At 43.0% G+C, this 24,197-nt stretch overlaps 1 protein-coding gene across 1 annotated transcript in view; it reads right to left on the reverse strand.

Moving 5' to 3' along the window:
- LOC122802398 (SR-related and CTD-associated factor 4-like) overlaps window positions 1–24,197 on the reverse strand; it is a 1,636,555-nt gene that overhangs the window by 167,168 nt on the left and 1,445,190 nt on the right. The window lies entirely within an intron of this gene.

Genomic DNA, 24,197 nt, shown 5'->3' on the forward strand with positions numbered 1-24,197 from the left:
TAACAGTCTTCCACACCAAACAAAGCAATCCTAAAGGAAACATGGCAGCCCACTTGTCCAGAGGCTAAGAACAAGAAGACAGCACATTTGCAATCTTCTGCTCATTTTTGTGCCAACACAGGCTCAATTAAGTCATACAACTAATGCACACAGTCTTCTGGTATGGCCTATGTCGATTTGAATGAAACCTAAACAAAGAAACAAATCTAACCAAGAGAAAACAATCTGGAACAAAAAAAAAAAAACACACCAAAGCCAGGAGTCTGTCCAATGGCACAACCAAACTCAAATCCAGATTATAAAGACTGCACCCATCTACAGTAGCTATTAAAATTTTAGAAATGCAGCACTGTTCTTTTGCCTAGTTCCAAGTACCAGAGTTAGGAGGGTGGGATCCCTGACTACAGCAATGGTGCTCTAAAAAAAACATCTAAAGTTAAGATGAGTACCTTCGCACAAGTGCACAGCATTCGTAACGATGATCGGTGCTGAAGGGGAAGTCAACAGTATGAAGCAAATTAATACCCAAAACCAGACAGAGGAGGATCAATCTACATTGTCCTGTAAACGTACAGTGGAAATCAAGCTCTACTCCTACACGCAGTTTTGAAATGTGTGAATGACATCCAATTAGCAGCTTCACAGACATTCTAGGCAGAAATATTCCTAACAGAAGCAGATGACTTACCAATTCTGAACACTTATATTTGTCACAGCACAAGCTGCTGCAACTGGCTAGCCATTTGGTAAGTGTATTTTTAGTCAAAGATGCCACTAAATGCCCACCACAAAAGAAACCAGTCTGCTTCCTTGAAATCTTTTTTGCAAGTAATGAATGTCCACTACATGCAAGATTTTCTGTCATTCTCCAGCTCTGAAAAGATAGCTAACTAAAATGACTGGCTTAAGCTGTCTTACCTCAAACATCTTCACATACCGGCATAAGGAGTGGATCTGGCTCAGACTTGTTGGATTCCTTCTTAAGAAAGACAGAGTCATGCCTGCATTAGGGTATGCTGATTTGGTTTGTCCCTGGGTGCAGCCTGTGACAAAGGACACAAGTTTTCTTGAGGAATGGAGGGAAACAAAGTAAATCATGGAAGGGGGAGAGGTGCACAAAGTATCCACACCCAGCCTCTCAGTCCCTCTGCAGCAGAAAAATGTTAACAAGACTACAACAGCAACCACAAACATTTACAACTAAAGAAAGCTGCCTACACAACTGTATCATGTCCTTCATGGGTCGCTGTTGCAGTCATAACTTAAAGAAAAGATTCTCAAAGCCTTTCTAATCAGAGGGTTGGTTAGCTCACAGGTTTGTATTAAGACTGCAACACACCTTCAGGACAGCAGTGGATAAACCCAGCCTTTGTCCCAGAAATAAAATTAACATGTTGATTAAGAGGGAGTGAACCAAGGACCACGTGGTTGGATTTAGAATACTCTGCATGCTAACACCTTTCAGGAAAATCAGTGGTGGCTGCTGTGCCCACCCCCTTGTTAGACGAGATCTGAAATTTTCTTCTTGCAACCTCCCATCATGTGTTTAATAGTGAAAGTTAAGGCAATATGTTAGCCACTTTGAAAAAGTGTTTTGGCACGGTCAATGTGTTTGCATGGGTCTATGCTATAACAACAAACAATCAAAAGAACGAATGCTGGTGTATCGACCACAAAAGAACCAACTTCGAGATCGCACTACAGTGCCGAAAATGGCAAAGTGACGGAAGCGGCCAAGTGACTTCTTTCCCATGGAAAGAATTTGCTTAAAAGCCACTTCGTCATTTAGCATTTTTGACATTTACAGTTCGACAAAGACGCATTCGACAATGCGTCTTCATTCTTCTGACAGGAACCAGTTTGCTCTTTGACCCCTCAGTGGAAAACAATTTTCTGAATATTTTAGTTTAGTCCTACCTCAATGGTCAGTGCATATCTAGAGAGTGTAAGACCTGTTCCCTTTTATTTATGGGGACCACTGGAAAAAAAAGGGAGTTTGGTTCAATGCCTCTTTTGCAGCAACATTTGGCATAAAGGAGGGGTTAATGAGAAGGGTCGCTCTCGACTGCAAGAAAGTTTCTTTGCACATGAGATTGTAGTTCAGAGACTCTTATAAAATATATAAACATTGAGGCCTTCGATTCTGAATTGAGCCTATAAGGGGTGCTGGGATCTTCTAGCAGAGGTTACAAGCTATAATGAAAAACTGTTGTCAAAGTAATTCTAAAGGTAGAGAAAAAGATGGACCAGAAATTTATTAGCTTTTCCAACACAAAATTCAGGTCCTAAACTGGGGTTCACTCTCCTGGAAAGGCCATGTGTATGTCTTCAAGGGACAGTGCCACCAGAGGGTGGATAACGACTGGGGTTTCTACAGGCAAGCACACAGTAGCAAATGACATACAGAAGTATAAACTAAACCAAAGTAATGAGTCAGACACACAGGAGAATCACTGCCACATCCAGTTTAGCTAGTAATGACTTCTTCACATTTAGTTTTTCAGCTTCTTTGAAATTTTAGCATATCCTCAGAAGAAGCAGTGGGCAATGGTCAAGTCACGTAGTCAAGCTAGTAGTACAAGCATGGATATTTTGGGATAGGGTATATTAAGGAATTTTCTGAAGTGCAAAAGATATTCACATGTTAAAGCAACAGTAGATGGCTCTCCCTTACTACTGGAATTAAAGAACCAGTATTGCCTGGGACAAAATAGTGCAAATAGGATAAATTTTAATCTCCCTTCCCAACATCTGAACTACCACAGGGAGTAAGGTTATGAGACAGAAAACAGACTCATTTAATCTATGGAGAAAGCATTTACTGTCCAAGCATACCTGTCTGGGGCTCTGAAACAGAACTGTTGTTTGCCTGTTGCTTGGAGAAAATAGGTGGTCTACTGCTACACTTCATCTGTTCATAAATTTAAAGAATTCACCTCTAACTAGCACCCATTCATGTGCATATAATGAGGTCCTCCTGCATAAGTGAGCTGGTATGTAGACTGCCTTCAATAGCAAACTGTGTTGCAAGGCCTGTTTCCAACCTTACATGGCTAGCTTGCAGAAGTTGTAAGATTGCGTACCCCACTCAGGGTTGCCAGACGTCCCTATTTGGGTGGGACTGTCCTGAGATCAGCAGCCTGATCCCGAGTCCCGCCCTGCCGGTTTAAATCCCGGCCAGCCTCCGCTTTGTTTGGTTTTTTTTTTGATTGGCCTGTATACCTGGCATACGGGCCAATCAAAAATCGCTAAACACGGAGCTTCTCGTGTTTAATGCGGAACATTGCAGTTCCGCATTCAACAGAAGTAGCTCCATGTTTAGTGATTTTTGATTGGCCCGTATATCGGTATACGGGCCAATCAAAAATTGCTAACCGCGAGAAGCTCTGTGCTTAGTGCAGAGCTACTGTTCTTTAATGTGGAACTCTGTTCCGCATTAAAGAAAGACTTTTTTTTTTTGTCTTCACTTGCCGTGAGACACTTTTTTTTGTCCCTACCTGGCTGGTTGGAAATCTGGCAACCCTGACCCCACTGCTTATGTACCACATGACTGCAAAGCTGTCATGACATGCAGGATTCCAATGTCTCTGGTCTGTTCTGAAGGTCTTCAGCCTAAACAAAATTCTACATAAAAGTAACAAATCCGCAAGGTATGTAGCAGCAAACCAAACACCAATACAAATATACCACCACACAGGCCGAAAAATAAAGGAAATCACCAAAGGCTAGCAAAGATCAAAATGTCGCTTTCGTCTCCAAGAGACCATCAAAATAAATTAAACATACAACAGTTACTACTTGTATATCAAACCATTAACTGAATCCAATTAAAAAAGGACAAAATTTAAAGGTACAGAATACAAAACCTTATCAAACTGATAAAAATCATTTAAAACCTTCAATCTTCCGTTTTAAAAAAAAACATTTAATATTAAGAGTCATTTACACCAGGTTGTCAGCTCCTAACCTTAGCTGCCACATAGTTTCTCTTTGCTCAAGAAAGTCCTTAAAGGACCCACCCCTAATGTTCTCTACATGTTTCAAGACAGAAAACAAAAACTTTTTATACCGCATACATTTTAAAGAATGCTTAGAGCATTATTAATGTTTTTAGTCTTAATACAATAATAATGTTCCTTGATCCCTTTACTAAGGTTCCTTGTGGTCATACCTATGTAAAACTCACTACAGAAAGAACAAACTGCAATATAAACTATACCACGAGTGTTCCAGTTGTACATCACATCTATGGGAATAGTCTTGTTCAAATGGGGCAATTCAACATAAGGGCCCAAGATAAATCTACAAGAAGCACAAAAAACATCTATACAGTCCCTTGCAGTGTCTCCCTGTGTCAAGGTTACCCCTGGTAAAGGAATAAAACTGTAAACAGTTTTTTTTAAACAATGAGTATTTCTTATATGCAAAATTAGGCTCATCACCAATAACCTGAAGTAAATCAAAACCCCTCCTTAAAATATTCCAGTTTTTATTTATAATGGACCTTATACTTTTTCTATCTACAGACATGTCCAAAGCACAGGAGATAGCATACGTTTTATTATTCAAATTAATATTTACATCTCCAGAAATGCCTTGTTTTTTAGTATTAATTTTATTTTTTTATTTTATTTTTTATTTTACATTTGTTGACCGGGCTAGTCCAACTGGATATATGTCCGTTTTCAGTAGAGGCCCGGGGAGAAAAGCTCCATCAGTTGTACACTTTTACAAAAAGGCATAAATGGTTACATAAGAAAGATAAGAAATAAAAACAATAATATAATCAGATAACAAAATGCATTGGCATAAAAGTTCACATGACATCATAGCAGGTAACCAGATAATATAAAAAATAGTTTTTTTTTTTTTTTTAAGGGTAATGGAAGAGAGAAGAGTTGGCATTAGTCAGGATTAGTGCAGGAGCAAAGCCAGTGTTTATTGAGATAAATCTTTAGTTGAAATTTGAAAAGTTGGAAAGAGGTTAAAGAAGTGATATCAGAGGGTAGTTTATTCCATGTTTTTCCAACAGAGTTGGAGAATAAACTGACGCCTGCATTATTGTTAGGTTTGGTAATATTAATCAGAAGTTTATTTGAGGAACGTAGTTGTTGCAGGTTGTTGTATGGAGAAATAAGGCTAGTAAGTGTTGGTTGGCTGATATAGAATCTTATAAGCAATTAAGATCTGTTGAAGTACAAGTTGGTTAGGAAGTTCAATCCAGCCTAGTTCTTTTAGGTTCAAGCAGTGATGAGTTCTAAAAGGAGATCCAATAGCGAATCGAGCTATGTTATGATAGGATGTTTCTAGTTTCTTCATGTTGTTTTTGAAAGATTAGTGTAAATGGGGGAAGCATAGAGAAGAGTGGAGATTAGGTGAGATCTAGCAATGGTGGACCTTGCTGTGGGTGTTAGGAAAGGTTTGATTCTGTAAAGGGATCCTATTTTTTTATTAACTAATTTTATGGTGTTGTTGATGTGAGGGTCAAAGTTGAGGTTATTATCAATAGTTATCCCTAATAGTTTTGTGGTCAAGTCAGGAGAGATGAGTGTTCCTTCAGTGGATGTAAGAGTAAAGTAAGGTGGAGTAGATTTACGAGTAGGTGAAAAAAGTAATAGTTTTGTTTTCTTGGGGTTGAGGAGTAGACAGCGGTAAGAGAACCATTGTTCTACAGCACTGAAAGCTTTTTGAGTAAGTGACTGGAGTTCTGTATGAGAGTTAGCAGAGCAGATTATAGTTGAGTCGTCCATATTGTATACAGGTAGTATATGGGATAGCAGATTGAAGGTCATTAATAAAGATAGAAAATAGCAAAGGGCCTAGGATAGAGCCTTGAGGTACACCTAAGGAGATAGGTAGAAGATTAGAAAGTGAGTTTTTCCAAAGTACTGCCTGCTGACGATTTTCTAGGAATGATGCAAACCAGGACAAGGCAAGATGATCAAGAGCCAGTGATTGTAGGATATGTAGTAAAAGTTTATGATTCACCATATCAAAAGCTTTGGATAGGTCGATGAAGACAGAGGAAGATAGATAGTTATTGTTACGGTTAGTGTTAATGGAGTTAGTGAAGGAGAGTAAAGCAGTAGTGGTACTGTGTGAGGGTCTGAAACCATGCTGACAGTTAGAAAGTAAGTTGTTGTTGAGAAGGTGATTTAATACTTGTTTGTGAATACATTTTCCATGATTTTTGCGATTGGTGAGAGGAGAGCTATTGGACGAAAGTTAGAGAAATCATTAGAGTTTCCTCCTTTATGTAGTGGGATGATATGAGATATTTTCCAGATAGAGGGAAGATTCCTTCCTTTATAGATCTATTGATCAGGATGGAAATAGGGTAGGCTAAGGCTTTGGCACCTATCTGTAAGAATTCTGCAGGCAGTTTGTCTGCAGAGGGAGTGGTGGGTTTTAACTTTAGGAGCAATGATGTGATAAAGGAGGTAGAGACTGGTTGTAATTGGAGTGTAGGAGGTGGATTTAATGTGGATGGAGGAAGATTTGAGGTATCAGGAGATAGATGACTAGCTAGTGTTTGGATAGTGTTTGTGAAGAATGAGTTGAAGTCATTTGCTGTTTGTTTAGGGTTTTCTGGGTTAGAGTCCTGGGGATTAGGTGTAATGGAGTGACCTGGAGACAGAAGATTATTAATACTGGCCCAGAATTTTTTAGGTTCCTTATTAGTGATGTTCTGCAGCTGAAGGTAATAGTTTTTTTTGTCGGTCAGGATAGCTCTTTTAGTGCTGTTTCTAAGCTCTCTAAATTTTTGACGATCAGTTTGATTTTTAGTGGTGCGTCATTTTGACCATGATTTATTTCTAATAATGATTTTATGCCTAGTATTATTAGTTAGCCAGGGTGCTACTTTTGATTTGGTTCTGATGGTACGAGTTGGGGCATGTTGGTCTAGAATTGATAAGAATGTAGAGTTAAAGTAATCTACTGCTTCATTAAGGGAAGATATTTCAATGAGGACCAATTACAATATTTTAGATCAGCTAGAAAATGTTCTGAGTTAAAAGTCTTTTTTGTTCTTAGTGTTCTAAGTGTGGCAGGTAAGGTTAGGTTGATTTTGTGTCTAATGACATAAGTTAAAGAATGGTCACTTAGATCATCTGGAAGGGTACCGGACTGGTAGGTTTGTTGGGGAGTATTAATCAGAATCCAGTCTAGAATAGATTCATGGTTGTTGGATTTATCAGTTCTGGTTGGACAGTTAATGAGTTGAGAGAAGCCATATAGGTTTATGTGGGATGTAGGGTTTATACTATTAAATGAATTCCAATCAATGTTAAAGTCACCTAGAACTACTGTTTCTTGGGGGTGGTTGTTTGACAGCAAGCTCAGGATGCATTCTAGAGTGTTAGTGTTATTTCCTGGGGGGAGATATACACAAATTATGTTAATAGCTTTATTAGGGTTGATTTGAAGTTTTGAGCTGATTACTTCTGCATTATTGTCCTAAGGTTAAGATTTATAATACTAATTTGTAGTTGTGCTTTGTACAGAATTGCTACGCCACCTCCCTTTTTGGTTTTACGGTCCAGTCTAAAGATATTATACCCGGGAGGGGTAATTTCATTATCCTTAATGGTAGGTTTTAGCCAAGTTTCTGATAAACATAAGATATCAAAATGGTGAACATCTAAAAGGGCATGGAGTTGAGAGATCTTGTTACAAATGCTACGTATATTAAGATGAGCTATGGTGAGAGAGTTGGTATATGTGTTTGATGATATAGGAGAATCTTTGTCTTGTTTAATATAACTATTAGTGTTTGTGCTATTTGGGCCAGGGTTAGGGTGAATGTCCCCATCTAATAGTGATTGAAACAATAAGAAATATTGGAGCTGGGACTGTTTATGTAGGATGTCAATATATTTTTTATTTCTATGTTTAATTAGCTTAGGGTAAGCAAGTTTGTGGTGTTTGGTAGATATGTAGTTAGGTATCGTAGGAAGATTTAATGTGGTTAGTGTAGAAGGTGAGTTAGGTGTAGAGGTGTGCTTAGAGGGAAGCACAAGAGTAGAGGGGAGTGGGTGTTCATAGGAGGTTAGGAGATGAGTAATCACAAGAGGAGGTAAGAGTGTTAAATAGATAGTTATTTGAAAGTATATTGGGAGAGATAATGTCCACATAGTGTAGGTTAGGGAAACCAATAGAGATAAAGGAAAATAGAAGGAAGAAGAAAGGAAAGTAGTGTTAAAGACTTTAAGAGGTAGTGTGGAGGAGGGTTCTGAGAAAGTTGGGTGTGGTATGAGATAAGAGGGAGGGGTTGGCAAAAGAGGGGATTATACCTGATTGGGTAGGGGTGTGTCAATATGAGGTATAAAAGTAGGACCACTGGGGGCGGGTGGGAATTGGGGGCAGGGTAGGGGAGCGGAGTGAGCCCGTAGAGGCTTAACGGAGCGGGAAGAGCCTAGAGAAGGAGAAAGAGTGGTGAAAAAACAATCAGAAAAGAGAGAGAGCAGAAGGTAAGTTTACTGAGATGTGTAGTAGGTGGAAAGATAGTCTGAGAAGTACAGTTATGGGTATGGATATGGAGGGATTACAGTTGGATAGGATAGTAGGTTATGTGAAGGATTGAGATGGGTGTTAGCTAGGTGGAAGACAAAATGTGGATAGGCAGTCAAATGAGAGATAGTAAGGGAGAGGGTTGTAGAAGAGGTACAATGGAGCAAGGTAGGTGAGACGAGGAGGAGAGTGGCAGGAGTAAAAGAGACAGTAGGAAGATTGTGGAGTGCCAGTTGGTGGGCAGTTAGGGAAAAAGCAACACAGTCGTAGTATCAGTAAGAGGGAGGCAGCTGGAAGGCAGTTATCTAGAATGAAACACAGTCTTAGTATCAGTAATAAGGAGGAAGCTGACAGTGAGATAGTGAAGTATAGAAATAGATAGGGAGGGGAGGGTTATTCACAGGACACCAAAGGGGTGGGTAGGGGAGTATTGGCTGCAGGCTAACCTGGCAGGGAGGCACACTGCGACCTACCAATAGGTATCTACTACCTGAAGTATTACAAGGTTAGGAGAAACACATACTTCCAGGACAAGTTCCTTGCTGGGAAACGAAGGTAGTTTTAAAACTTGAAAGAAAGTCCTTAGTTGAGGCTTCTGTATTGTGGCCTTCGAGTAGGGATCAAAATTCAGTAGGGTAGAGCAGGATGGGCTGGATCACAAGTTCCAGGACAAGTTCCTTGCTGGGAAACGAAGGTAGTTTTAAAACTTGAAAGAAAGTCCTTAGTTGAGGCTTCTGTATTGTGGCCTTCGAGTAGGGATCAAAATTCAGTAGGGTAGAGCAGGATGGGCTGGATCACAAGCGTAGGGCACAGCGAAACGCCAAGAGCCAGGGAATGCACAGCAGCCAACTGGGGGTTAATTCCATATAATAAAATGGGAGGGGGGGGTGATCAGTGACCCTTCTGATTTCTTCAGCGAGTTTGTCTAGCAACTCAAAGGGATATCTCCCCTCTGTAAAAACAACCAGTGAATAAATATAACCTCATTTTCAAAAACAGTGTCATCTGAGATCATGGGGGACGCATGTATAAATTGTCCCTTAGGTATATTTTTCATGAAAATGGGATGGTTGCTTGAGTAACCATTAAAAAGAAGTTATGTACTCACCATAACGTTTCATCTGAGTAGGTACTTCATTTGTCTGCAACCTGTGGGTATAGGATCCGACCTCGAATCCGAGCCGGCAGCTTTCCAAGCTCCAAGATCAGAGCTCCTAGCTCCTCCCCCCTACCCATAACCCCCTGCTACCAACCATATTACCTCAGATCGGCTTTTTTGCCTCACCAAACCTGATAACACAAAATCAACTCTAAAGGTGATCAGAAAATCTCGAAAGGTTCGGGGGATGGCAGGGGGGGGGGGTCGGTTGCAGGCAAATGAAGTACCTACTCAGATGGAACGTTATGGTGAGTACATAACTTCTATATCTGAAGTAGTTACTTCATTTGCTCTGCAACCTGTGGGACAGAGTCCCAGCTACCTTATAAGAACCTGGGTGGTCCTTACAGAAGGATATTCCGAAGCACCGCGGAGCCAAAAGAAGCCCTACTCCTCGAAATCACATCTAGTTTGTAATGAGAAATGAACGTATGAGAAGAGGACCAAGTAGCTGCTGAACATATGTCGTCCACTGGAACCCTAGACCAAAAAGCTGTTGAGGTGGCTACAGATCTTGTAGAATGAGCACGGATACCAACCGGGGCTGGCATGCCAGACTATATGTACCCCTGAATAATACACTGACAGATCCAATTTGCTACAGTCACTTTGGAAATGGCTTTGCCCATGGCTGATTTCGCATAAGAGAAACTGGTCCGACTTGCGAAACTCTAGTCCTGTGCAAGTAGAAACGCAGCTGTCTGTGCACATCCAATTTGTGCAACGTGTATTCTCCTTTGTTCTGAAATTTTGGAAAAAAACACTGGTAGATTTATCGATTGATTTAGATTAGCTTCTGAAGCAACCTTACGCAAGAAAGACGGGTTAGTCCTGAGGGACACTATCCTTGTGAAAGATAAGGTAAGAGTAAGTAATAATAGATAAGGTAAGAGTAAGTAATAGCCACTAAGAAGGCCGTTTTCCATGACAAGAACTTCAACGGAACCGAGGCCACAGGTTCGAAAGGTGGACTTGTCAAGGCTTGCAAGACTAGAGTGAGATCCCATGGGGGGACCACAGACTTTATAGGTGGGTTTAAAAGAAAGATGCCTCGTAAGAAGGTTTTGCAAAACTTTGCAGATGCTAAGGAACCTATGCCGTCACCCACATGAAAATGGGAGATGGCCGTCAATTGCACCTTAACCGTAGAAGCACTTGCTCCCTGCCGAAAAATCAACGAGAGGAAGTCCAGAATGGTCGGAATAGGGACAGTAAATGGGTCCAAGCCCTTGTCTTTGGCCCAAATGGAAAAACGATTCCATTTACTGTTGTAAAGTTTTCTGGTAGACGGCTTATGAGCCACAACCAGAATGGCCTTAACGGGAGATGAGATACCGGGAGTCCTAGCCATTATTGGAAATGGATCAGCCAAGCTGCAAGCTTGAGGTTGACCAGGTTCGGGGTTGGGCAACCCACAGGATGCGAGATCAAGTCTGGACTGGGATCCAGAATCCATGGAGGAGCCACACTGTGAGACCGCAGAAAAGGGAACCAGATCTGTCGAGGCCAGAATGGGGCTATGAGGATAACTCTGCTCCCCAACCGACAGGCTTTCTGAATGAATTTCATCATGAGCGGGAGGGGGGGATAAGCATAAAGGAGCCCGGGAGGCCAAGCATGGACTAGAGCGTCTCTGGGGGTCTCCCCTCTGGGGGGAATTATTGCGAAGTACTCGCTGCATTTTGTGTTTAAAGGAGAAGCAAAAAGATCGCAGCGAGGCCGACCCCATTTGTGGAAGATCTGCTTCGCAACAGATGGATTCAGAGACCACTCATACGGAGTGAGAAGCACCCGACTTAGCTTGTCCGCTATGTTGGACCGTCCCGGAATGTGCGTTGCTACCAGAAAGCGGTTGGTGGAGATCGCCCATTCCCAAACTCTCATGGCCTCTCAACACAGGGGATAGGATCTGGTTCCTCCCTGTTTGTTTATATACCACACTACTGACATGTCTGTCTGGATTGCAATAGTCCCCAGGGGAAGAAGGTCGTGGAGAGCTTGCAACGCCAAAAGCACCGCCCTCATCTCTAGAACATTGATATGCAATGCGGTCTCTAGGGAAGTCCACGTGCCTTGAACGAATCTGCCTGAACAATGCCCCCCCCACCCGAGGCGAGAAGCGTCCGTGGTCAACGTGGCTTCGACCGGGGGAATCACAAAAGGCCTCCCTTCTCTGAGTTCCCGCACATGTAACCACCAAAGAAGGGAGTCCCTGCAAACTCTGCTCAGCGGTATCGGCGTGTTTAAGGGGTGGAACGAGAGGGACCATTGGACTTGAAGGGTCCAATGTAATATTCGCATTCACAGACGGGCATGGAGGGAGAGACCTATCACTGCTGACAGACTCCAGTCCCCTCAGGACCAACTCCACTTGAGGAGCAGGACTCCTAAGAAGGGCTAACACCTGATACGACAAGCTGTTTAGTCTCTGACTGACGTTAGAGTAGCTCGGGAGATTCGGGTATCCAACCTGGCCCCTATGAATTCCAGGGCTTGAGTGGGGCACAGGCAGGACTTCTGCCAGTTCACTGAAATGCCTAGGTAGTGGGCTAGAGTCAGTGCGTAATCTCTCGCCACACAGAGCTGATGCCTGTTGGTCGTGGTAAGGAGCCAGTCGTCTAGGTACGGGAAGACCTGAACGCCCTGAAGTCTCAGGTAGGCTGCAACCACTGCCATGACCTTGGTGAACACACTGGGGGCTGAGGTGAGGCCGAATGGAAGAACCCTGAATTGATAATGACTGGCTCCGAGCCGGAAGCGGAGAAACCTCCTGGATCGTCTGTCCATCAAGATGTGGTTGTACGCATCCTTGAGGTCTATGGAGCACATCCAGTCATTCTCCCGCAGAAGGGGGAGAATTGATTGGAGAGTGACCATCCGGAACTTTTCCTTGGGTATGAACAGGTTCAGAGCGGAAAGGTCTAAGATGGGTCTGAGGTCCCCGGTTTTCTTTGGCACCAAAAAGAACCTTGAGTAATAACCCAATCCGGACTGATCTGGGGGGACGGGCTGGATGGCTCTTTCTTAGCAGCTTCAAAATCTCTGAAGCCGCTGCCTCCCTCTGATCGGGTGGGACATCGGGGAGGCATCTGGTTTTGGGGGGGAAGACTTAGGAATGGAATAACCTCTGGATATGATACGGAGCACCCATCGATCCGTTGTAAGGGACTCCCAGTTCGACAGGTGCTCCGTCAACTGCCCCTGACCGTCTCCAGAGAGGGACAGTCGGGCAAGCCCTCAGGGCTGTTGCGCAGGTCTGTCCGAGAAAGGTTCTCTAGACCCGAAATTACGCGGCCCCCCCTCTGCCTCTGGGCCGGAGTCCACCTTGTCCTCCTCTGCCTCTAGAGGACGAGTGGTCCGCAGCTGGATGGGATTGCTGAGACTTGCGGAACCACAGCTTCTTTTGTCCCCTCTGATTCCTGGAAAAGGATCTTTGGGGACTAGAGAAGCGGACTCTGACGGCAGACAGCGTCTTCCCGTCCTTTTCGCTTTGGACCAGCGTATCGCGAACGGTCTTGCCGAAAAGAGCAGAACCGTCAAAGGGGGCATTCGCGAAGGAAGGGATCCACGAAGTCGCAAAGACGGAGCCAGGTGTGACGTCGTAAGACGACCCCTGCTCCGCTAGCTCTAGCGGCTCCCTCCGTAGCAAGGGAGAGGAGCCGCATAGACGTATTAGAGATGGATTTCAGAGTGGCCATTCGCGTCACAAACACATTCTGGTCTCTGACCGACATGGACTCCGGGGGGGGGGGGGGGGGCTGCAGCGTATTCCTTGAACAAGTCTCGCTGTAACCTGATGGTATGTGCCATATAGTTCAGCTCCCTTATGGAAAAAGTCGCTGAAGCAAACATCCGCTTCCCAATCCGGTTCAACGCTCGAGATTCTTTATCTGGCGGGTGGACCAAAGAACTCTCCTGAGCGAGTTCTTTCTTGGTGGCTGCCGCCACCAACATGGCATCAACAGGGGGTTCCTTTGGCCCATTACTGTATCTGTGGGGGGACTTAGGACTTTATCGGGACGCCTAGGGATTGGCTCCACGGTGTCGGGCTCCTTCCACACCCTGGTGGTAATTAAGTCCACCAGGGGGTCGGCCGGAGGGGACACCCAGGAGGTAGACGGGCCTGCCTCAAACGCCTCCAGGAACACGGATTCATCAAGGGAAGGTTTTTGGGCAGATCACTCCCCTCTAATACGCAACATTTCCATGATGTCTACAAAGGAGACATCTTCAGGGGGTGACCTTGGGGAACCCTCCCTATCATCTAAGTCAGTGTCGATGGTAACTGACTCGGGGGAGTCCAGGTGCCTCCTTTTACAAAGACGTTTCCGAGGTACCTCCTCGGTGGGGCTATCTGAAGAGGGCTCGTCCACGGGTTGTTGTTCCTCCGCAGGAACTAGCTGGAGGGCTTGGGCAGGCTGTCCCGATGGTCGGATGATGGAAGACAGACCCTCATACAGTGGGGGTATGGGTAGATCCGAAGCCCGAACCGGGGACCTGGAGGACCTCGACAGTACCCTCTCTCCACTACCTCAAAAGCCGAAGGAGAACCGCCCTCGCCAGCCTCAGAGCAATCTCCTCGGCTCCGAGGAAGGGATCGGGGTCGGAGCCGATTCAGTCGGCGCCAAGAGAGAGGTGCGCTCCGAAGCAAACAGCTCCGAAGACACGGCAACTCTCTCGGATCAGACAAGCTAGAGGGCATAGTCGGCGAAGAGACCAGCGCTATCGGCACCGACAAATCCCTGGGTCCGAAGGGGCCCAGATCCGATGACTCAGATCGGAAAACGAGTCTGAGAAGGAGTGATCGGGGCAAACATGGGGGCCGCACTCCCCCCCCCTCCCCCAGAGGGGGGAGGCAAGAGCACCCCCATCTGCATTTGGATCTGCAAGAACCGACGCATCATCCGATCCATATCCACTTCGGAGATGCTTCTCGTTGACCTGGAAGAGGTAGTCGAGGCGGGCCGGGAGGGCCGCCTCGACAACCTCGAGGGAGACCGATCCTCCTCCGGCGAGAAACTAGGCGAACGGTGCCGAGAGGAGGAGGAGGATCCGGAGACCCTCGAAGGAGACTTAGCTGCTTTAGCTGTCGGAGCCAAGGGTTGAGATTCAGCCCGCCTTTTATGGGACCTATGTCCCTCCTTATCCTTGTGCCTCTTCTCTCTAGCAGAAGAGGCACTAGTTTCCTCAGAGCTCAAACCCGAAGAGGGAGGTTGAGTCCCGGGTTGAGCTACGGGAACAGAAGGCGCCGGGGCCGCCAAGGCAGCCAGAGCCCAAACAGGAGAGGAAGAAGAAGCTGACTCCTGGGGGAGCTTTCCCGCCAGGATCAGCTTGTTCTTCCTATCCCGAACTGCCCGGGGGTTTAAAGGCTGCACAGATCTGGCAGGCCTCTGATAGATGGGCTGCCCCCAGGCACAAAACGCACTGAGTGTGGCCATCAGCTGGGGAAAGCTTGTGGCCAACACTCAGTACATTTAGAAAAAACGGCCTTAGGCCCTTCCGACATCCTAGCACTCACACACACACCCAAACGCTAAGGGGGGAGGGGGAGTGAACAAAGAAAAACTAACTACACCAAAACTAAACTAGCACAAAAGGGAATCGAAAAAGGGGCTAAGACCACACACACAAAGATTATAAACTCCAGAAAAAGGTTATAAACCACCAACGATCTCACCCAGCCAGGAGCTTTTCAAAGGGAAAGCTTCTTCAGCCGCGGCAAAAAACGATCGGAGGTAATATGGTTGGTAGCAAGGGATTATGGGTAGGGGGAGGAGCTAGGAACTCAGAGCTTGGAAAGCTGCCGGCTCGGATCCGATACCCACAGGTTGCAGAGCAAATGAAGTAACTACTTAAGATCAAAAGTTTCCTTTCTGTGAATGCTGCTATTGAATTTACTTCTATGTATACCCCATGTTAAAGTAACATCCAAAAAATGAACAGTTAAACTAACAAATTTCAAAATAATCAGAACTATTTATACCGTCACAGAAAGCACTCACTTGATCCATATTACCTTCTAAAATAAAAAAAAACAGGTCGTCCACAAATGACAAAAAACAACCTTGTACTGTTTCAAAATCGGTTTCAAAATACTATGTTCCCACCACCCAAGCACGAGGTTGTCGTAAGCTGGGGCCGCTGGTAACCCCCATAGCTACTCTGTTTATATATTTTTTTCATTAAACAAAAAATAATTACTAAGCACAAGGTCCAAGAGAGTACACAAACCAAAAATGTTGTCATTAAAGATGTCAGCAACAGATCCCAAAAGCTGTCTGACAATCAACTCCCTGATCATGTGGAATGCTTGTGAATAGTGACTGAATATCCACAGTAAATATAATATCTTTACTGGGATCAAAATAATTAGCTGTATTGAAATTCCTAATTTTATCCAGAAAATGCCAGGAGTCTAAGAAAAAAATCCATTTTTTTGTACTATAAGATTCAACATATATCTATCATCAGAGAAATACCTTCAGTCACTGAGTGAGGTGAAGAAACAATGGGCCTGACTGATGGGTTATGCAGATCCTTATGAATTTTTGGGATACCAAATAAGGTCCCCAGTAGAGGACCTCTGGGTCAGCAGTAGGATTTTTGAAAAGGAATTTGAGAGAGTCAGGTACTCTAGTACTGGTCTGGTTTCCTAGGAGCAAGGGGTAAAGCATCAGGATTAAGACTGGATTCCATAAAGGCAAACAACTTACAGGACTGGGGGTACTGCAAAGGCCTATGTTATGGCAAGTCTAGAAATTCTCAGGGTCTCTTTTTGGACTGAGGATAGTCTTGGCATTCTCAATGGAAATGCCCTCAATGTAAGGTTTCCCCGAAAAGAAAAATCCTCTGGAGGAAAGGCAGAGGTAATAGATTCCTCTGCATCTGAATCCTCATAAGCAGAGAAGGGCATTACTTCATAATCAGAACCCTCAGAGTCGTCGGACTCTTGGTCTGTTGAAGCTGCTGGGGACTGATGTCTTTCTCTTAGCAGGGGAAGGCTGACATCCCCTAAGCAGCATAATAAGGTCTTCTGCCATTCTAAGCATTTGATGTTGTGGCAAGGGAGCAGGTGTATGCGCTTTGGTCGTCAGTTTTCTAGGCGTAGCGTGTACTTTGTCCTTAAACTCGGTAGTTTTAGAACTAAAGTCGTTTATGTTGAAGATCGGTAGAACATCAGAAGCGGATGCCTGCTCAGCGGCTCCAGACCCATCCAAGGTAGAGATATCCACAGATTCCATAGTCGATGAGTCTCGCAGCATACCCAACTCCGAACGAGTCTCAGTAGAGGCCTGCGAATCCACTGAAGTGGGCATTAAGGGCTGCGAAAGCACCTCACTGAGTATAGACGAATTGGCGACTAGCTTAACGGAAGCATCGCCAGCAGCTTTGGACCTGTGTGGTCTGTCTCTCTCTTCATCCTTACGTTTTTTCGGAATATCAGCAGTCGGATGGCTTACTGAAGCAGTTTCGGAATACAGAGAGAGAGAAAAAGTATTCAGCAACAAAAAGGGCCTGAAGATGAATGGTTCAGGCATTGAACAAGGCACAAAACAGGCAGTGAGGTACGTCGTAGTCTGGGCCTAAACAGGTGACACAGTAAGAATGAAAATCTCTGCGTGGTATTTTGCTTTCCACAGGCAAGACAAATTGTTAACTTTTTCTGACATCAGAGCAAGAAAACAGGCTCCCCAGCGGGGTACTTAGCTTTAGAAGACTTCAGGATGATTCACTTGGTAAACGAAAACTCAGGTAGCGGCCAACCAGCACTCGTGCGAACTGCTTCAGCTTCGGGCTCCTCGGCAAGAAAGACTGATGTAATGGCGCCGGCTGCCTGTTTTTGTACCCCTGACGTCAGTCCTGGAGCGACAGCAACTGACGGAGAAATACCAAGTCTCTGGTATTCGGACCAACTGAGGGCTACTTGCAAGCAGATAACCCAAGTGTGATGAGTGCAACAGTGAAACACGAAAAACATCTAAGTTAGGACAGGAAGAGCAAATTAGTTTATAGCTTGGACTTTGTTCCTAGATGTCAGCGCTATTTTCAGTATTAATTTTAGTCTTCTAAAATATTCCTTACTAAGTTTTACTCGCATTTGTGCATGTTTGTTGATCCTTCATCAATTCCTAAATAATTTAGTTCTTATAAATATTCCTATAAATAGTTATTTTATAGCACATTCCTGTCCAATACTGATGATTTCTTGGTGCTGCAGCTTTCCTGCTTTAAAGGTTGCTTTTACACATTTATCAAGACAAAATGACATTCTTGTGTCATCTGAAAAATTTGACCCCTTGCAGTTGAACTTTCAGTTTCTCATCTGCTGAACTACACAGTTTTAAATCATCCACAAAAAGATAAGTCTTTGCACTTTGTTTTCTGGAAGGCAAAGAGCAGCCATGACCTAATCTGTTAAATAGACAGCTTAACTGCTCAAGGGCAAGACAAAAGAGCAGCAGTGACAGAGTCAACCTGGAACAACAACTTGCCCTTCATCATGACTCAACTTAAAAGTGGTTTCCCACTGTTTTGTGGTGGCGGTTATGTAACTGATTAGTGTAGGGTGTATCTTGTACATTTTTAAGCACTCTTATCCATGAATGTGGAATACTGCTAAATACTTTTTGTAGTCTATCCATGATTCTTCCCCTTTTTACAGTTCCATTATGACAGTGGTGCACAATGTCTGGCCCCATGGCCAAATCTGGCCCTCGACAACACCCTCAGGCCCCCAGAGAATAACCAAAAATTTCTTAAGTGAAAAAATGCTATGCCTTACTCTAAGTCACACAAACCTTCCAGCAAGTGCTTGCTTATTTAATTGACTGCAGTTGCACACATCTCTAATGTTAGCTGCGGAAGTAACTATTCTTTGTTGTTTATAACTTGTAGTCTGTAAACAGTACTAACTTTCTGAAAAAGTTTGTAATAAGTCATAGCTACAAGCCAGAATAAAGTTAAAAGCAAAGTTGATGTAGAAAACGGGCAATTTCATGACTGCTGTTTTAAGTAAAAATACCAGTCACCTGTACCTATTGTTAACTTACTATGTTTTGAGGTGAACCGCAGATGCATGAAGAATTTGTGTAGTGGTCCTGCCCACAAAAAAGTTGTGCACCACTGCATTATGACTAACAAATGACCCTTTGTTCCACATTACTGACTTGTTACCCTTTTGTTCTATTGTCACAATCGAGTTTTCTTCTAAATGACTAAGTTCTGCCTGCATCAATTCCAGTGCACAGTTTATATGTCGTCAGAAGGCAAGTTATTGGTCTACGGTTTTTAGGGTAGGTGGCAGGTTCAGTCTTAAGTAGAGAGCGTTGCTTTTTCTGTTAACCAGGCTGGTGTATGTTCAGGGTGTGCATATAAAATTGTTCTTACTCTAGGCTAAATCTTCATGCACAGATGTTAATACTTTTAGCCCAAACATAGATATTGCATCTGGGCCTGGGGTTTTCCAATTAACAGCTTTTCTTGGCTTTGTTTTAATCTCTATGGCCGTTACTTCATCCCATTTTGTATCCTGTACACTTGAACTTCTTATTCTCTCTTACTTTCTCTAACAATTCAGCATCTGTGTTACGTTCCACAAGATCTTCCTAAATATTTCTCCAAAATGCATCTACTACTACTTTTTTGGGTAGTGTTTCAATTTCTTTTGTCTTGTTTCCCAGTTATCTATAAAACTTTTTGGGGTCAACAAATTGCTTAGTTTGCACTTTTCCTTTATATTGTCTGCATATCTTCCAAGTTTTTCTGCCTGTGCTGATATTTTTAGTTCATTTGTAATAGTGCACGACAGATCCTGATCTGTTCTAATGAATACTGTGCATTACTTTTATATCTCATTATTTTTGTTTATCTGTTTCATCTTCTGTACACTAACAGTGACACTTATCTTCATTGCTTTAGGTTTTCTCTATTCGATACGTCCACGAAGGCATTTGATTTCTCCCCTTCCTTTCCCCTTAGTGCCCTGTGTTTTTGTGGTAAAACTTTCAGTTAAATTCAGTTCCACAATAATGTATCCTACTTCTGTTATATCCCATGAATCTGTATAACAGTCTTAATTACTGCGTTCATTAGTTTTATCAAACTTATAACTTTTGGGTTTATTGACTTTCTGTAGTCCATTTCTTTCACTGATCTTAATGTGCCTGTCCATCTCTCAAATCAAGCAACTCTTCTCTTAGATCATTTTCTTCTAAACTAAGGGCACATTCTTTGTTCTCCATTTCATGCAAGCAGTCTACAGAAAGTTCCAGAGCATCTTTCTGTGCCACATTCTTTTCAGTTTCATCCTGTGTCAATCGTTGCTCTTTCATATGGAAACGCAATGGCCTATCACTCCACAATGCTAAGTCAGAGTTGCCACAGTTTCTTGTCTCTTTCCTTGTTGTGCAATTCCAACTGAAGTTTTGTACTTACTTTAGACCCATCAATACAAAGCATCTTCACATGGCAAATGATCAGATATTTCCTCGCTCCACTGGTTTCACCTTAATTTGGGGATTCACAGGTCTATTCTACTGTGATGTTTTCAGAGTTAGATGTTCTACACTAAATCCTACACTTTTGCAGGTATTCCATAATCTCAATTTCTAATTCTTTAACTTCCCCATTACTATTCCTCTTTTCTCCTTTTCCTCTCTTTTTTTAATTTTCCATATCTAGATGCCTTTGCCTGTATTTCTCTTCAAATATCTGCTGCTGCTCTTTTTTCTACTGATTAGTTTTGTTTCCTCCTTTGCATAAATGTGGCACCATATTAAATCTCTTTCCCGTGTGTATATTTTTTCTTCAGATGTGTCCTGCTCCTGCTGTTTCTCCTTACTTGGTGGACTTGTTACTCCGATCATGCTGTTATATAACCTGTGTTAAGCTTTCTACACCAAATCCTTTACTTCGCAGGCACTCCATAACTTCAGCTTCTATTTTACTAATCTTCTGTTCTATGTTCCCTCTCTGTGATTTTTTTTTGTATTGTGAAGTTTCCCATATCTGGATGTCTTTGCTTGTATTTCTCTTCTAATATCTCTGGGGCTACTTTTTTGTATTGATTAACCTGGCTTTCTTCTTTGCATAACTACTGCACTATATCAGATCTCTTTCCCACGTCCAGATTTTTTTTTACAGCTTTCAAAAATCATCTGCATTTTCTTTTATATTTTCTTACTTCCGCAGTTGCTTCTTTTTCCAAAGAGCCCAAGGTTTCTTAGTCTATATAGGTTCATAGATTAGTACTAGACTAACTGCCCTTGAGCCATTTTTTTAGTCTAGCCAACTACTCCATGTGAGAATCAAACCCAGCACCTAGTGTCTAAGGTAAACAACTTATTGATTACACCAACCAATGTTTTTCATAAATCTGTTGGATTAATGAACACATTTTTATTTGAAGCTTCTGAGAGTTTTTCTGGTGCAAGTACTTCTCTTTCCTCTAATTTGTATCAATCTTTTTGCATAACTTCTATCTGGAAATTTTGGGCTTCTTGCATAACTAACAATTTTTTTCTTATCCTCAACAGTCAACTCTATTATCTTTATGGCTCTTTTTATGGCCCATCAGTTTTTGCGATTTTTGTGGACTACTACTATCTACAACAGGGGGCCATCCTGCCCGAGCCTGGCCTAGCCCCATTGTAGGAAGGTCTCCTTGTCTTGAGGATTCTACATGGTAATTCTTTTGCAGTCCTGGCACCAGTGTGCCTACCAGGATTGGGTAGTTTTATCTTGGGTCTTGTGCACCCAGCTTTTTTAACCTACTTCTGTCCATAATATATGCTAAATAATATATGCTAAATAATATATATATATATATATATATATATATATATATATATATATATATATATATATATATATATATATATCAGTGAAGTCTTGGTGAGATTTTGTGTAAAACAGGGTCTACCTCATGAAGGTACTCACTAAGACTTGAAGATGAATTCAATTCCACCAATACTACTATTCTGCTTGCTGATTTATCATCTCTCCATTTTGACGTAACTCAGTAAGCAAAATCCAATGGTGCAGCAAATTTCCTTCTTGGCACTCTAAGGTGCATTACCCTTTTAGGAAGTGCTTTACTGACAGACTAGAGAATGGAGGGGAGGGGGATCCCCAGAGGGAATACAGGCTGAAATATAATAACCATGCATGTTTTTATTCAGGTCCATACTAAAATTGTTAGTTATGTGCTCACCAGTTTGGATTTGTAAAAGGCAGATCATGTCTCCTACACCTGATTGACTTCTTTGAAGCAGTCACCAAAGCCATAGATGAGGGTAAAATGGTTCACACAGCTTATCTAGATCTCGCCAGGGCTTTCGACACCATTCCCTACTCTGGGATTATAGAGAAGCTCACTAAACTAGGTATAAATCCCTGTGTCACAAGATGGGTTGCCAACTGGCTCACAGACAAAACCCACACTGTGAAAGTAGCGGATTCCAAATCAGACATCAGACCAGTGACAAGTGGAGTACCACAGGGTTCAGTCCTGGGTCCTCTCCTGTTTTGTATCTACTTCTCTGAAGTGCAGGCCAACACAGAAGGTCTTTGGCTAACAAAGTTTGCAGATGACTGCAAACTAGGAGCCATAATCGAAACTCCTAATGATGTGGACAAACTACAAAAGGGCCTCACTGAGACAGATACCTGGTGTCAAAGCCATTGCCTGAAGCTCAATGTCAAAAAGTGTATTGTCATTCCCTTTGGTAAAAACTCTGTACCCATGAACTGCCACATAGCTGGTAGTCTACTTAATGCCGAAAATGTGATGACACCTTGGGACACAGGTGGGCAGTAGTCTCTCCTTTGATAATCACATCGCCACAGTGGTCAGGAAATCCTTCTACATGGCTCATCTGGTCACAAAAGGATTCTCATCCAGAAAAAAGGAGGTCATTGTTCCCCTCTACTCATCACTCATTAGACCCATTATAGAGTACAACGCCCCTTTTGGTATGTACCTCACAAGACATCTACAACTGGAAATACCACAGAAATACCTCACAAAGAGGATTACGGGCCTCAAACAGATGCCCTATGCAGACAGTCTCAAAAACTACAGCTTTACTCCATCGCATATCGCCTACTCAGGGCCGATCTCTGCCTAACATACAAAGCTATGTCAAACCCAGAGCTGTTAGACATGCTCCACTTAAAGAAATCCCAATCCCACCAAGCTACACGCTCTAGGGACCTAAACCTTGTCACCACAATAAACAGAAGATGCTGGAGGGATAGATTCCTGTCCCAGAGACTTCCCATACTCTGGAACAGACTACCTATCTATATCAAAAAGAGCTCCTCATTAGCACTCTTCAAGAAAAATCTTGATTGGATGGGAAATGGGAAATTCACCCCGGGGATCACTTCTGTGGCTCTGCCCGACAGGGGCACAGGAAAATAATTTTCTTGGGTGGCGAAAGCCAGGGTACATTTTTTGGCTAGGCTTGTATGGGCCCTAGGGCCGATAGCCTAGTACCTACCTATGAAACATAACTTGTGTTGTCCATTTTCATTCTTCCTCACCAATGGGTTTGGATCCGACTCTGCCACACACACTACACTTCGGATCCCGCTCTTGAGCTCCTCCCTCTACCCATAATGCTCTATTCCATCCACAACACCCAAGGTCAAGTTTGCTGCCTAATGTCCTATTTTATACCTGAGAAAGGCAGACAGAAGACTGCTCAAACGTGGAAATGAAGCATTCCAATACAGTCCAACAGTGATGGCGAACCTTTTGGGCTTGGCCTGTCAAAAATTTGGAAAATGTCTATCGACTCTTCAATCTGCTGGCATGCCCCCCCCCCCCCACCACAAACAAAATTGAAAGTTTTTTACACAGTCATTTATTTTTTAAAAAATTACAGTACAATCAGGTGTGCTGGTATATATTTTAAAAGTAAAAGAAAAACTGATTTACAATAGAGAAAATAAGCGCATTGATAATTAGGCTTAAAATAATGCACCAAAAATTACCCTACTTTTAATAGTAATGTTGAACTGAAAAAATATGGAATACACTACATTTGATTTGATTAACATTGACTTTTTTGCTGCAGAGTTTTAATAGACAAGTGCAGCTTCATATTTCTTGTATTTTTGTTCAGTTTCTTTGTTAACTCTGATGTTGCTGAAGGCTGGTGTACCACCATAAAACGTTGTGAAGTGTCGCCATTGACATGTGTGTCATATTCGCCATCACTGGTCTAACAGGTACTTCCAGGAGTGACAGGGACGTAGGATGGTTGGGAGGGAAGGTGAGGAAGAATGAAAATGGACAAAACAGATGCCAGGTTATGGTGAGTACATAACTAACAAATCTGATGGTGTCTTTCATTCTTCCTCATCAATGGGACACAGTCCCCAGCTACTTAATCCTTGGGAGGCCCTCATGGAAGGACAAGCCAGAGCACTGTCGAACCAAAAGAAGCTCTACTTCTAGAAATGTCCAACTTATAATGTGTAACAAAAGTACGAGTCTCTGACCAAGTAGCTGTAGCATAAA

This window comes from Protopterus annectens, chromosome 5.part0 (genome assembly GCF_019279795.1).
Source record: "Protopterus annectens isolate FY-2018-M chromosome 5.part0, PAN1.0, whole genome shotgun sequence".
NCBI classification, from domain to species: Eukaryota; Metazoa; Chordata; order Ceratodontiformes; family Protopteridae; genus Protopterus; species Protopterus annectens.